The sequence below is a fragment of the Somniosus microcephalus genome, chromosome 2, assembly GCF_052327205.1.
Source record: "Somniosus microcephalus isolate GS21.2 chromosome 2, FLI_Smic_1.0, whole genome shotgun sequence".
In the NCBI taxonomy this organism is placed as follows: Eukaryota; Metazoa; Chordata; class Chondrichthyes; order Squaliformes; family Somniosidae; genus Somniosus; species Somniosus microcephalus.
In genome coordinates this window covers 176401655-176417554 of record NC_140988.1, presented here as the reverse complement: position 1 = coordinate 176417554, position 15900 = coordinate 176401655, and positions in this window count along the sequence as shown.

The following is a 15900-nucleotide window of genomic DNA, read 5'->3' as shown; positions in this document are numbered from 1 at the left end:
AACCCGATCCCACCCCCTCTACCTCCCAACCCGATCCCACCCCCTCTACCTCCCAACCCAATCCCACCCCCTCTACCTCTCGACCCGATCCCACCCCTCTACCTCCCAACCCGACCCCACCCCCTCTACCGCCCAACCCGATCCCACCCCCTCTACCTCCCGGCCCAATCCCACCCCCTCTACCTCTCAACCCGATCCCACCCCCTCTAGCTCTTGACCTGATCCCATCCCCTCTACCTCCCAACCCGATCCCATCCCCTCTACCTCCCAACCCGATCCCACCCCCTCTAGCTCTTGACCTGATCCCATCCCCTCTACCTCCCAACCCGATCCCATCCCCTCTACCTCCCAACCCGATCCCATCCCCTCTACCTCCCGACCCGATCCCAATCCCTCTACCTCCCGACCCAATCCCAATCCCTCTACCTCCCGACCCGATCCCATCCCCTCTACCTCCCAACGCAATCCCACCCCGTCTACCTCCCAACCCAATCCCACCCCCTCTCTACCTTCCAACCCAATCCCACCACCTCTATCTCCCAACCCAATTGCTCCCTGTGTCGCAGTGGCCCGATCTTCAGCACCGCTTCTCCGATGAGTTGCGTGTTAATGTCCGCAGCTCACCAGCTCAATTGAAATGAGACCCGCAACCCAACATCTGTTGCACCCAATTTCTGGGACATTGTAATTGGATTTGCACTTTTTTAAGAAACAAAATGATATAGCAGAGCTTTCCTTGCATGTTGTGTTGATTCCTTTTGCTTTGTCTGCATTACATTGATCGGATATCACAAGATCTTTCTCCATTCTGAAAGTGCTTGTCATCATCTTTGCTGTTGTAGACCCGGATTTCAGGAAGCAATCAGAAGGTGTTATTAATGGAGCCGTAAATGTGGGATGTCTCAAATATTTTCACAATGAAATTAAATGATAAATATATTCAATTACCAAATAATCCTATACTTTAAAGAGATATCTATATAGTTACTAGTGTCTCTTAGCAATACCGCAAGTCATGCTTCATAACTACTATTCAGAAATGGCCAAAGAACAGGGCCTACAAATCCGATAATGTGGAAAAACGGGCGGTGCCACCGTGTGGTGAGGATAACGTGCACCGTAAAAAGAGCACAGGCAACATCGTTATTTGTTGCTGCCTGCTGATTTAAATGATCGGAGTGCAGAACCTACCATGCAACCCGCTGTTTCAGGTGGTACGCTCAGCAAGAGGCCCAATGTAGCGTGGCCGTAGCATTCCTGGAGTGAGGCAGTGCTGTCGTAAAGCTAGCCTGTCATTTTAGAAAGTAGTCTCAAGCCTTTAAAGGTAACTGCGTTCTAAAATTTAAAACAAATTAAAAATAGACAGTCTTTAGCCCTTAGAGCTCAACTGCCTTATGAAAAAAATTAAAATAATTCCAAAATGGCAGCCTTCAGCTCTCAAAGCTGAACTGCTTTCTGCACGTAAACAAATGGTAAAAGTGCTTCAGCACTAACACAAATGACTCAACAGGCCAGTGAAAGGGCAGTGAGGGTTGAGCATGAAGCACTCCAACTTTGTGCAGGGGGTCAACACTGGAAGAAAAGTCCTCTGCCCACAGGGGACCAGGAAACCCTCCAGAAAGAAGGATTGCATAGGATAGGATATGCTCCACTCGAGCCTCCTCCCGTCTTTCCTCATCTAACTCTAGCAGCATAACCCTCTATTCCCTCCTCCCTCGTATACTAATTGAGCCTCTCCTTAAATGAATCTATACGATTCGCTTCAACCACTCCCTGTGGTAGCGAGTTCCACATTCTCACCACTCTCCAGGTAAAGAAATTTCTTCTGAATTCTGATTTCTTGGTGACTAGCTTATATCGATGGGCTCTAGTTTTGCTCTTCCCCACAAGTGGAAACATTCTCTCTATGTCTACTCTATCAAAACCTTTCATAATTTTTAAGACCACTATTAGGTCACCCCTCAGCCTTCTCTTTTCAAGAAAAAAGAGACCCAGCCTGTTCATCCTTTCCTGATATGCATACCCTCACATTTCTGGTATTATCCATGTAGATTTTTTTTGCACCCTCTCAACTGCCTCTATATCCTTTTAATAATATGACGACCAGAATTGTACACAGTATTCCAAGTGTGGTCTAACCAAGGTTTGATACAAATCTAGCATAGCTTCTCTACTTTTCAATTCAATCCCTCTAGAAATAAACCCTAGTGCTTGGTTTGCCTTTTTTATGGCCTTATTAACTGCGTCGCTACTTTTAGTGATTTGTATATTTTTACTCCAAGATCCCTTTGCTCTTCTACTCCATTTAGATTCTTATGTGGCCTCCTTATTTTTCTTACCAAAATGTAATATCCCACATTTATCTATGTTGAAATTAATTTGCTAATTATATGCCCATTCTACATGTTTATTAATATCTTCTTGTAATTTGTTGCAGTCCTCCTCAATATTGATTATCCCCCCAATTTGGTATCATCTGCAAATTTAGAAATTGTGTTTCTGATTCCAAAGTCTAAATCATTAATATAAATTGTGAACAACATTGGTCCCACTATGATCCTTGTGGAACACCACTTCCCACCTTCTGCCACTCTAAATAGCTACCTTTTACCCCGACTCTCTGCTTTCTGTCTTGAAGCCAGCTAGCTATCCATTCTGCTACTTGTCCCCTGACTCCGCATTCTCTGACCTTTTTCTTTAGTCTATTATGCGGTACCTTATCGAAGGCCTTTTGAAAATCTAGATAAATTACATATACTGCATTACCCTTGTCTACTCTTTCTGTTACCTCATCAAAAAATTCAATGAGGTTGATCAAGCAAGATTTTGGAGGAAAAATTCAGTATCGCCCCGTTTGGGGCACGATTATCGGCTGGGCGCAAAGTTTAGCGCCTGGCGCTAATTATTGCCTCCAACTGCAAATTTGGCTTTTATCGCCCCTGGAGGTGATTGGAGTGCTAAACCAGGCACTGCACACCTGTCTTAAGGCGCAAATGCCGAGGAACGAGGCACTAGCTCAGAGCGCGGGTGCAGCACAGGTGATGTCAGTTAGCGATGGAACACAGACACACTGGCACTGGACAGTTCTTAAAGGGGGGGGTCGATCTTGCTCTCCAGCCACACCCTGCTCATTGGAGCCTTGAATCTCGGCCTAGAGAGACCTGTGCCTAAATCTTCCAGCCAAGGACTATGGAGAGGGTGAGAGAACGAGCTCAGCGCTTCAGCGAGCGGGCCTTGGAGGCTTTGGTTGGCGCGATGGAGCGCAAAAGATCTATACTCTACCCTGAGAATGGCAGGAGGCCTTTGCTGCGCGAGTACAGAAGAGTGTGGAGGTAGGTGGCTCAGAACATCTCCCCCAGGAGCATGTTGACCAGGACCCATACTCAATGTCAAAAAAAGTTCAACGACCTCACTCGGGTCATCAGGGTGAGTGGCTTTTTTTCAATACCTCTCCATCCCTCCATCTCAACCTCACTCTATGGCCAGAGGGTCTTAAAATCCCAATGCCCAACACTCATCCAACATCTATGGCCTCTCATGATATACACATGCGCATTCCACACTTTGCATACAGTATGGACTATTCACCTATGGGAGGCACATCAGGCAAGACCATGGCTGCATACAGTAAGGGCTATTCAATTATGGGAGGCACATCAGGCAGGACCATTGTAAGATTTGCAAAATTTCTACATTTCCCCAAAGGTTATTATTAACAAAAGGGACCCTGAGTGGACATTTTAATTAAAAAGGGTACCCAAGATGGCATCCGTGCCTTGTGGCAGAAAGCCTGTGAGATTTTTAAAACTTGGACTCTGCGGCACAGGCAGCTTGTGGAGAAATCGAAACCAAAGCTGCAGTTTCTGTGAAGAGAGACTTTGCATTTTGAAAACCAGACAGAACCTTCAATTATGTATTCGGCCAAATCGGAGACAGATCAAAACCCAGTTCGGCCTATAGTTAAGGCCATCAAGCTGTTTGCATAAATAATCGGGAACAGCTTAAGGAAGCCATCGAGGCTGGACAGGCCCATTAAGATGTATTAATAACAAAACAAGTCAATTATCAGGCCAATAGATGCGATTACTGGCCATCTAAAAACAGCTAGTGTAGATTGCTACCATTATTTAAAATAGCCAGCCAAGATTAAGACATGGACTAGCCTGATTTGGTGCACAGATAAGGGCCATCCGAAGGAGTATAACTGAAGGCCCTGGGTAGCAATCGCTCTCTTCTTCTTCTTGCTCCTCGCCCTCATGGCAGCTGCTCTTCCCCCATCCCGCGCTTACCCCCTGGCCTCTGCCTGTGCCTTTCCCCATTCCATCAGGAATGCCCGGCATTGCACCAGGCAGACACGGACAAACCAGGCCAGGCGAGGTGGGACGCGATGAGGCGAGGAGGTGAGATGAATTGGGCGAGATGAATTGGGAAGATGAATTGGGAAGACGATTGAAGACAAGCTTCGAATAATCGGGCCTTCAATCCAGCTAACCTGTGATTATCTTCATGCAAACTCCAACTGCCGACTGAGGAAGAGGAACCATCATCCCTGCGAGGTAAAGTACCCAAGCAGAGACATTAACTTTGGGGTACTCGTACCTGGACAACGCTCTTGCAGCACCCGGAGACCACATGACGACAGCAGGCTCCAGAGAGCACAAAGAGCGAACCCCAAGCCCCACCGCTGTTTTGAATTCAGCAGATCTTTGATTGGTGAGCATAAATTCTGGCCTCTCATAGCTTAATCTAGTTAGGTATAGGGGGTGGGATAAGGATAAGGGGATTGTTAAGATAATTGTTTTCCCTCGATGTGCCGTGGGTTCCCCATTCCCTGTATAAGTATAGTTATTTGTATTTGCCTGTAATTTTATACTAGTAACTTCTCATAAGACTGTTATTTTTCTGTTTAATAAAATTTTGGTTTTGCTTACATCCAAACCACCTGTCTACTCGAGTCTTTTCTGTATCGCCGCCTGTACCTACGTCCGGTGTCTAGAACCCGGGGGCGTGGAAGCGAGTCGAACCGCTCATAAACAGTCAGAGGCATAACTGACTGGGCGTACGCGCCAACCACCACACACCACCCCCTACACCATGGCTGCATATAGTAAGGGCTATTCAATTATGGGAGGCACATCAGGCAAGACCATGGCTGTATATTTACTCAGATGCCGTCTTTTTTCTTGCAGGCCAAGCTATCTCATAATAGGAAACAGCAGCAACGGACGGGTGGAGGGCGGCTTCAGCTGCAACCCCTTTGCGATCTTGAGGCGCGCGTCCACAGGATTGTGGCAAGCCAGGTGCTCGGTCCCTGGAGAGGCCAACCCCGTTCTGGACAGCAATGGTAAGGTCATCACCTTTTTGTCCTCTCTCATTCCACTTGTCCCCCACAACAGCAGCCTTTGACACTTTCAATCCAAATTACTAAATCGCTGCACTCATTCCTCCCTTACTGCCCCCCTGTCCTCACGCTGAAGCCACTCTTGCACCTCCCTGCTTTCAGATGGTGATTCACCAGCTGAGGAGACGGGCCCTCAAGCTGCCAGTGGGAGTGAAGCAGTAGGCAAAGAGGAAGAGGAAGCCGGAGCATCAGCGCCACCCTTTCCCAAGGAAGCCCATGCCCACACTGGGAACACGCCTTCCCTGGAGGGGAGCAGGGGGGAAGGGTCTGATGAGGGTGAAGCTCCAGGACCCAGCAGGCTGCAGCAACGCGATGGGGGTAGGGAAGCTCGGGGGCCTTCTCCCCGGAGGGAGAGTAGGCCAGCGAGTCCTGCTGCACTGGACGTAGAGGTGGAGCGGCTTGTTAGATCCGTGATTCTGAGAGTATGATGTTTTTCAATAACTACACAGATGCTGTAACTTAACAATCAACAGGTGTTTACTGGAGTAGGGTAGTCTCAAGACTGGGAGTACAGAGGCATGCTCAAGGCTTATATACAGGTGTGGTCACTGCCGGTACTACAGTATACAGGAGCTGTAAAAGTAGTTCTCTCTTAAAGGTACATACACTACAATTCCTCCACTTTTAGATTAGCAGTACCCATAATATTCAAATAACAATTAACACTTTAACATGCACATTAAACAGAAATAGTCCATTTATAGATTCAGTCTTTGGGGCGGCTTCCTGATCCTTTCTGGATAGCGCCTTTCCTGAGGTTCTTGTTCTTGGTGCGGAGGTGATTCTGGCCCCTTTTCGTCGGTTAGTTCATCAGTTTCCACTGCTACTGTTTCTGAAGTAGATGCTACCGGTATGTCGGGTTCATCCCCAGGTACGCGAGACATGGGGTTGACTCGTTCCTGTGACGATAAGATCTGATCGACATGATGTCTCACAATGTTCTCCCCGACATCCACTGTGTACATTAATGGCTCCTGCCTTGTGCATATCGTTCCGGGTTGCCATTTCTCTGTTCGGTAGTCACGGGCCAAGACTGGTTGTCCTACATTGAAGCTTCTTGTCGGCTTCTCATTGATGTGCTGGAATTGCTTATCCTCAACATTTCTTCACACATTTGGTCTGAGCAAGTCCAGACGAGATCTCAACCTTTGGTTAAAGAACATCATGGCCGGGGTCTGGTTGGTAACTGCATGTGTCGCATTTCTGTAGGCTAACAGGAAATTGTCCACTTTATGCTGTAGTGGAATTTCATCATTGCACATGGCCTTTATCGCCTTTTTAAAGGTTTGTACGAACCTCTCAGCCAATCCATTTGTGGCTGGATGATACAGGGTGGGTGTGTAATGCCTTACCCCATTCCTTCTCATAAATTTCCGAAACTCTTCGGACACAAACTGTGGTCCATTATCAGAGCAAATCTGCTCTGGCAAGCCGTTCCTGGCAAATATGGTCTGTAGGACTGCAATCGTTTCCTCTGTAGTGGTTGAGGATATTTTTATCGCCTCAGGCCATGTCGAGTGAGCATCCACTGCTATTAAGAACATTGAGTCCATGAATGGACCAGCAAAATCAATATGCACCCGTTGCCATGGAGAGGAGGGCCACTCCCATGGGTGTAGAGGGGCATGTGGTGGTGCATTTTGGACCTTCTGGCATCCTGAGCAGCTCTTGGTTAGGTCCTCGATTTGTTGATTGATCCCCGGCCACCACACATAAGCCCCAGCAAGCCTTTTCATTTTCACCCCTCCCAGATGACCTTCATGAAGCTCATTTAGCACTCTCTCCCTTAACTTGGGTGGAATCACAACTCGGGATCCACACATCACTGTCCCCTGGCATACTGACAGCTGTTCTCTTCTGGATGAGAATGCTGGCAACAGTGAGTCGCCATGTGTTGGCCATCCCCTCACCGTCAAATCAAATACCCGAGACAGTGTCGGATCATTGCGGATCTCCTTCTCTATATCTGCGTTAGTTACTGGCAATCATTCAATTATTGACGAAGAAAATATCTCGATAGGGTCCACTGCTGGTGCTTCCTCCACAGTAGGCAGTGGCAGGCGTGATAGCCCATTAGCATTTCCATGCTGTTTCGTGCCTTTATATTCTATTTCATATTGGTTCGCCCCAAGAAAAAGGGACCATCTTTGTAACCGTTGTGCAGTCATCACCGGAACGCCCTTCTTTGGATTAAAGATGGAGACAAGTGGTTGGTGGTCAGTCAGCAAGGTGAACTTCTGCCCATGCAGATAGTGGTTAAATTTTTTTACTCCCCATACTAGGCTGAGGGCCTCCCTGTCAATCTGGGCGTAGTTGCGCTCGGCTGAGGTTAGTGACCAAGACGCAAAGGCTACTGTCCTCTCCAACCCGTCTTGGAATTTGTGCGACAGCACCACTCCAATACCATAGGGTGATGCATCACATGCCAAATGAATTGGTAGTGCTGGGTTGAAATGGGCCAACACCTCTTTTAATGTGATCAATTCTTTGCACTTCTGGAAAGCTCGTTTACGTTCGTCATTCCACTTCCATGGTACCCCCGTTTGCAGTAGGGTGTTCAGTGGGTGTAGTACTGTAGACAAATTTGGTAAGAACTTATGATAGTAGTTCACCAGCCCGAGGAACGACCTCAATTGTGACACATTTTCCGGTGCTGGAGCCTTGACTACTGCCTCAATCTTTTCAGGGGACTTATGTAACCCCTCTTCATCAATAACGTGGCCACAATACGAGGTCTGCTTCTGGAAAAACTCGCACTTGTGGCAATTAGCTCGTAGCCCGTATTCCTTTTATCTAGTGAGCACCTTCTCCAGGTTGGCGAGGTGATCACTGTCATTTTCGCCCGTGACCAAATAGCCAGAGCCGATGCTACACCGAACACCAGCCGGTTGTATTGGTAGAGACCTTTATGAGTGTTGATCGTGAGGTATTGTTTCGAGGCTTCTTCTACATCCATTTGCAAGTACGTCTGGGCTAGATCAATTTTGGTGAAGCGTTTACCTCCAGATAGCGAGGCGAAAATATCCTCAATTCGTGGAAGCGGATATTGTACCGTGTGAAGGACTGGGTTCACTGTCACCTTAAAATCCCCACAGATGCGGACCTTCTTTGGTTCCCCAGGTGTATTACTCAACGACCTCTTCATTACACGAACGATGGGTGTAGCCCACTCGCTCCAGTCTACTTTGGACAGTACTCCTGAACGTTCCAACCCTTCCAGCTCTGCTTCGACGGCTGGTCGGATCGCATAAGGCACTGGTCTGGCCTTAAGAAAATTTGGGCTTGCATTTTCCTCTATTTTAATCGTTGCTGTTATGCCTTTTAGTGTTCCGAGTCCCTCCTGGAACACTTCTTTTGCATCAGTTAGCATTTTTGACAGACGTCCAGGTGTGATGTCGTCATCCTTTTTGGCCTCAATCTTCAGTGCCTGTATGGAATGCCAATCTAATTGTATCTTCCGGATCCATTCACGTCCTAGTAGTGGTGGTCCTTCATCTGGCAATACATATAGGCCCATTTTAGGTATTTCCTGGCCTTTGTATATCACTTTCACCCTTATTTTTCCTTTGGGGTAGATTTTTTGCCCCGTGTACGTCTTCAAGACAATCTCTGTAGCTTTCAAGGGTATATGTGAAAATAGCCACTTGTAGTCCCTTTGGTTTATGACTGTTAGGGCTGATCCTGTGTCCAATTCCATTTTCACTTGGACTCCGTCTATCTTGAGTGTGACCCAGATAGACTGGTGATCCTCCATTTTGGTGACCTTATGTAGTTTCAGACAACCGAGCTACTTGCTTCCGGTGTCTGTATCACTTTTCTGTTCGTCTGAACTACTGTCCATCACCTTATGTACTTTTTTGTACTTCTCCTGTGGAGATTTCTTGCTGTTGGTTTTCTTCCCTGACCTGCAGACTCTTGCTATGTGTCCTACTTTTCCACACTGTCTGCACACTTGGTCCTTGAACCAACAATCCTTCTGGTCGTGTGTTGTTTTGCCGCAGTGATAACACTTCCCTGTTCCATATGACATTTCATTGGTGCCATATTCTTGCGGTCTCCGTTGTATCTCTGCAGCGCCCCTTGCGACTGCTTCATGTGATACTGCCATGCTGAAAGCCTTGTCCAGCGTAAGATCCTTTTCTGATAGAAGCCGTTTCTGGGTTCCTTCACTTTCAAGCCCACACACAAACTTGTCCCTTAACGTATCTGCTGGTCCCACTCCAAACTGGCAGTGTTTCGATAGCTTGCGCAGATCCGTTCAGTACTCAGCATTACATTCGTCATTATGCTGGTTCCTTTTGTGGAACTTAAATCTTTCTGCTATCAGCAGCGGTGTGGGGTTTAAGTGGTCCTGTAGGATTTCTACTATGCTTTCGAAATTCTTATCCACAGGCTTCTCTGGGGTTATTAGGTTTTGCAGTAAGCCATAAGTTTTTGCACCATGGAATTTAACCAAACCAGTGCTTTCCTAGCATCTGGCACTTCATTCGCCCTGCAGTACAATTCAATGCGTTCCACATATGTCACCCAATCTTTGACTTCATTGTCGAACGTAGAGATACTGCCTCCCTTCGGCATCCCTGGGTGTGATTTAACTGTCAAAAATGGCATCTCCCACGCTCCCCCTTCTTCTCTGCTGGCACAAAATGGAGTCTCCCGCGCTTTCCTTTCTTCCCGCGTTCTCCCTTCTTCTCCACTGCGGCTTCTAAAAATGACGTCTCCCGCGCTCTTCCTTCTTCTCTGCAGCTCAATGGCGTCTCCCGTGCTCTCCCTTCTGCTCCCCGCGGACACTGTTCAGCCCTTGAGCCCTGGCTGTGCTCTGCGCGTTTTCCTGTGCGCCTTTCCCGTTTCCGCCGCTCGGTCCTGAACCCGGCTGCTGCATTACCCTCTCTCTCTCTGTTTTGTTTTTCCTCGACGCCGCTCGGTTTTCAACCCCCGGCTGCGCCCTGTGCGCTTCACCCTCTCTCTTACCCCGTTGACGCTGCTCGGCTTTTTCTCTGCCGTCGGTCGGCTCCAGCCGCCGCTGTCCAGGAAGGGTCTGCGCTGTACCTGTTGCCAGTCTGTTGCTGGATCGTCGTGGCTGGGGAACCAAGCCCGGCTCTCAACAGCTTCCCCTGCGACGTTCACTCTCTGCCAGACGACTGGGCGGTTGCTCGTGGTCGACGCCCGTGCTTCTGGCCTCGACTTTCTTCCACCGCCCTCCTTGAAGGGAAATGCAGAGTTGCAGGTAGATTCGAATCGACACTCGTCGCCACTGTTAGATCCGTGATTCTGAGAGTATGATGTTTTTCAATAACTACATGGATGCTGTAACTTAACAATCAACAGGTGTTTACTGGAGTAGGGTAGTCTCAAGACTGGGAGTACAGAGGCATGCTCAAGGCTTATATACAGGTGTGGTCACTGCCGGTACTACAGTATACAGGAGCTGTAAAAGTAGTTCTCTCTTAAAGGTACATACACTACACGGCTCATCGCTGAAATGAACACCCAGGCGGTGGACATGCACACTGAGCTCATGGGTGCAGTGTGAAGGGTGCCCGAATGCATTGAATCACTGGCAAGGAGTGTGGAGCACTTCGCTGTAGCACAGCCAGCTGCCACGCTAAAGCTTAGTGCTGAAATTCAGTCTCAGGCTGCCATGACCCCATCTCAGACTGCTCTCATGCAGACTCAGATTGAGGCCACGCAAGCACTGACTGCTGCCATTGTCGCTGGTTCGGACACATTTCCCCGGGGCTCTCACCATTCCGCAGCTGGCCAGCAATCTGTGCTCCAACAGATTGCTCCGGATGCTGATGTGCTGCCCCGTTGGAGTTTCAGTGCGTTGATCGAGCAGGGAGTTGCTGTCCTCTCTCAAGATGACAACATTCCTGCTGCCACCACTGTCACTTCCCCATTGCATTTGCCACCGCCTGTAGCCCAGACTGCTGCCGCCCATGCAGAGTTGGTGCAGTCTGCAGCTGGGCCCTCCAGGCCCAGAGCTGGTCGAGGTCATCCTTCAAAGGCATCTGCAGTCTCAGGTTCTGACAATCAGCAGCCTTCCAGCAGCCTTGCTGCAACCACTGGGGCCCCATTACGGAGGAGCAGTAGGGTGGGAAGGGGGGAAGTGCGCAAGGGAAGGAGATCACCCTCGAAGGGAAAAAAGTAGGTGTGACAAAATGTTGGTCAATTTTATATTAAAAGCCGAGGTTCATGTTCAAACTTTTGTTTAGTGTTTTGGGCATTATCTCCAGGTTGTGAGAACCAGTTATGTTAATGACTGTTTTTTTGTGTTTCTTTCTATTAGTTTGTCATAAAGAAATGACACACACAGAGTTGTAAAATAAATAAGTTTTTGTATTCAAAATGTACATGTTTGGTCTTTGGAACCATTGCTGTCTTGGCCGGCTTAGGGGTTGCGGGTTGGTTTCATTCATGTTGTTCTCAATGGCAGAAGTCATTTCCTCAGCATGGGCCTAGAAACGGCTTGCTATCAGCCGTTGACGGATGGCCCTTGCAGTTTCAACATTATGGGCCTCCCTCCCGCCTTGGTGCTGCTGATGATCATCCTCCTCCTCTTCCTCCTCCTCTTCCTCCTCCTCCTCCGGTGGTGCTCCAAGGCCTGGTGGCATTGGCTGGGTCCTGAGGATTGCCAGTTTATGCAGCATGCAGCACACAACTATGAAGAGGGAGACTCGCTCAGGTGAGTACTGCAGGGCTCCTCCTGAGTGGTCCAGACAGCGGAACCGTTGCTTGAGCACGCCGATCGTCTGCTCAACGATGTTCCTGGTGGTGAGATGGCTCTCGTTGTACTGCAGCTCAGCAGGGGTGTTGGGGTTACGAAGTGGTGTCATCAACCAAGTGCACAGTGGATAACCCTTGTCCCCGAGGAGCCAACCACTTGGCTGATGCGGTGCCTGGAAATGTTCTGCCACAGTAGTCTGGCGCAGGATTTATGCATCGTGGCTGCTGCCAGGATAGCAGACATTGACAGCGAGTATCAGCTGTCTGTGGCCACAGAGCAACTAGATGTTTAAGGAGTGGAACCCCTTGCGATTGCAGAAATCCTCTGCATTCTCATGCGGTGCATGCAATGCCACATGCGTTCAGTCAATGGCGCCCTGCACCATGGGGAAGCCCGCTATCCTCGCAAAGCCCAATGTGCGTTCATGCTGTTTGGCCTGGGTCATCGGGAAAGAGATGTACTGGCGTCTCCTTTTATAGAGGGCATTTGTGACCTGACGGATGCAGCAATGGACCGCGAACTGGGAGATATTGGCGATGTCCCCAGTAGCTGCTTGAAAGGAGCCGGTGGCATAAAAGTTCAGAGCCACTGTGATCTTCACTGCCACCAATAGAGACATCCTGGTCCTCAGTAGAGGCTGCAGATCTGGCTGCAGCAGGTGGCAGAGCTCAGTGGCCACCTCCTTGCTGAAGCGCAGCCTGCGCAAACACTGCTCCTCAGACAAATGAATGTAGGAGAATTGTTGGCAAAATACCCTGGGAGGGTAAGGTCTCCTGTACAGAGGCCTGTTGGCCCTCCTCCGTCTGGCCATGATTGCCACTCTCTCTCTGCGTCTCTGTGACCTCCGAATCTGCAGGCGCAGGACGACACCCAGAATCAATGCAGCTCCCATAGCCTCTTGGCAATCAAAGTAATGAAGGTCAAAAACAAAAGTACCTGCAAAGTGATACTCAGTAGCCAAAATTACTTCACACAGTGTTGACTCTATGCAGAATTCTCTCCTTCTCTCTCTCAGAATCTCTCTCTGTTAGAATGAGTGGTGCAAAAATGTCAACCACAGAAAAAGCCAGGAAGAGGCTGCCTTTAAATAGCGCCCCCCCCCAGCCCCACACTGACTGGGAAACATTCCAGTCTACCTGTTGTTGCTTGCGCCAGGTGGAAAGGAGGGGGGCGCCACTCAATATCCGGTCCGGGGCACCACAAGGGCGTTGCACGCTCGAATGACGTCAAGATCTGCGGGCGCAGGAGATTGGGGCGGTATTGTTTAGCACCGCCGCAAAATGTCTGGTCAATTTCGAGAGTGATGCAGACATCGCCACGCCCGGGCGCTAATTGATTTGTGCCCCATTAGCGCCCTTTTAAGGCGGTAACAGGAGGCGCAAACCAACTGAATTTTTCCCCCTTTCTCTTTTGAAATCCATGCTGACTATTCATTATTAGATTTTTGGTTTCATGATCTTCTATTTTTTTCCTTTAGTAGGGATTCCATTATTTTTCCTGCCACCAATGTTAAGCTGACTGGTCTATAATTCCCTGGACATATTCTATCTCCCTTCTTAAATATATGTATTACGCTAGCTATCCGCCAGTCCTCTGGACCTACACCTTTTTCTAACGAATTATTAAATATATGTAATAGTGCCTCTGCTATCTCTTCCCTAAATTCTTTTAAAATGCAGGGATGAAATCCATCCTGACCAGGGTTTTTTTTATCCTCTTTGAGTTTGATTAGTTTATTTAATATTTCTCCTCTTAATTTAAATGTGATTATATAATTTCTAATCTTATCTTTCAATGTCATGTCCACCTGATCTGTCTCCCTGGTAATTACTGAAGCAAAGTAATTATTTAATATTTCTGCCATTTCACTACTGCTGCCTATGATTTTTATCCTGATTATCCCTTGGTGGCCCTATTCCATCCCGACTATCCTTTTTTAAATTTATGTGCCTGTAGAATATTTTACTATTTTGTTTTATGTTCCTCGAAAATTTAATTTCATAGTTCCTCTTTGCCTTCCTAATTGTTTCTTTGACTCCTCTCCTAACCTCTTCATATTCTCCCTTGTCATGTTCTCCTCTGCTATCCATGTACTTAGTGTATGCCTCTTTCCTTACCCTCAATTTTTCTCTTCTGTCTTTATTGATCAATGGTGTCTCATTAGTGTTTAGCTTGTTCTTGTTTTTTAGCAGAATATATTTTTCCTGGACTCTGTTGAACACCATTTTAAAGGTTTCCCATTGCTGTTCTACATCATTGTTTGCCAATATTGTTGTCCATTTTATTTTCACAAGTTCTATTTTCTCAGCCCCATAAAATCAGTTTTTCTCCAATCTATTACCCTGATCTTCATCATACTTATGTCCTTCTCAATTATTATCTTAAAGTGTATTATATTATGCTCACTATTGCCTAGATGTTCCTCTACTTTTACTTCTCTTATGTAGGAGGTAGGATGTAGGAGCAGATCATCGAGGCCGTCACTATCATCAGTGTTGCCCCCACCAACCTGGCTCCAGTGCTCAAAGAAGTTTCATGACTCAGACCACTGGTCAAGATCAGTGAATGCATCTTCAAAAGCCTTCCCCTACCAACTGCACCACTAACCTTGCATACTGCTCAATGCATGATGCATTCCCCACCCCACCAATCACTCATCTACTAACAATCTATACCAAACACAGGGCACACCTCACATTTCTAGCTTCACCTCACCCCCTTGGAGGAGACGGTGCTGGTCCTTTTTTGGCAGGGGCATTGGCTGAGCCCTTGGCCAGGGCAGGGCTGAAAGAATACAAGTATCCTCATACATTATCCTCCTTCTCACATGCACCTCCTGCTTTTCCACCCTCCCCTCACCACAACTCCACCCTTGTGCCTTCCTCATTTCACACACCCAAGAAATGCAGCCTGCCCAGCCAGTAGTTGACCAAGAAGAGGGAGAGGAGAGTGAAGTAGAAGAAGAAGAAACACTTCCACTCGATTTAACTCTCCCAGCCACCAATTCCTTGAGGTCATCCTGCAAGGCCATCTACAGTGTCCCACACTGAAAGTCAGCAGCCATGCTGCAGCCACTGGGGTGGCACTGCATGACATCACTAGGCTAGGCAAACGCACACACAAAACAGTCACTAAGGGAATGCATAATGGTGATGAGTTGATTTCGGAATGTCATATTTGATGCCTATATGGATAAAGTTGGATTGGAAAGTTTGTTTTGTGGTGGCTTTTATTTCAGCATTGTGGCCAAGAGGACACTGTGATGGTCAGTAACAGAGGGAAGGTAAGATGTGGGATTAATGTTGAAAGGGGAATTGGGGTTGTGGCCACTGGTACCACAGGTGGATGATTCATCCTGGATATCCCGGCCAGAAAGGGGCTGTCTGGGTTGCATCCTTCCTTCTGCTTCCTCCTCTTCTGTGTCTTCCTCTTCTGCTTCTTCCTCTTCTGCTTCCTCCTCTTCCCTCTGTGAGTAGCTTGTCCACTTTGCTGCCTCTGCTTCATCTCCATGTACCCCCCAGGACTAAGATCAATCAAGTGGTCTTCTCAGTGCAAAATACTGCAGATGCTGGAAATCTGAAATAAAAGCAGAATATGCAGGAAATACTCAGCAGGTCAGGCAGCATCTAGACCTGAGCCGTGAACTCTGTTTATCTCTCCACTAATGCTGCCTGACCTACTGAGCATTTTCAGCATTTCTTGTCTTCTCAGAGGCCTTCTTTACCATCCAAGGCCTTGCAACCATCTAGCAGCACTCCCTGCATACTTTAAC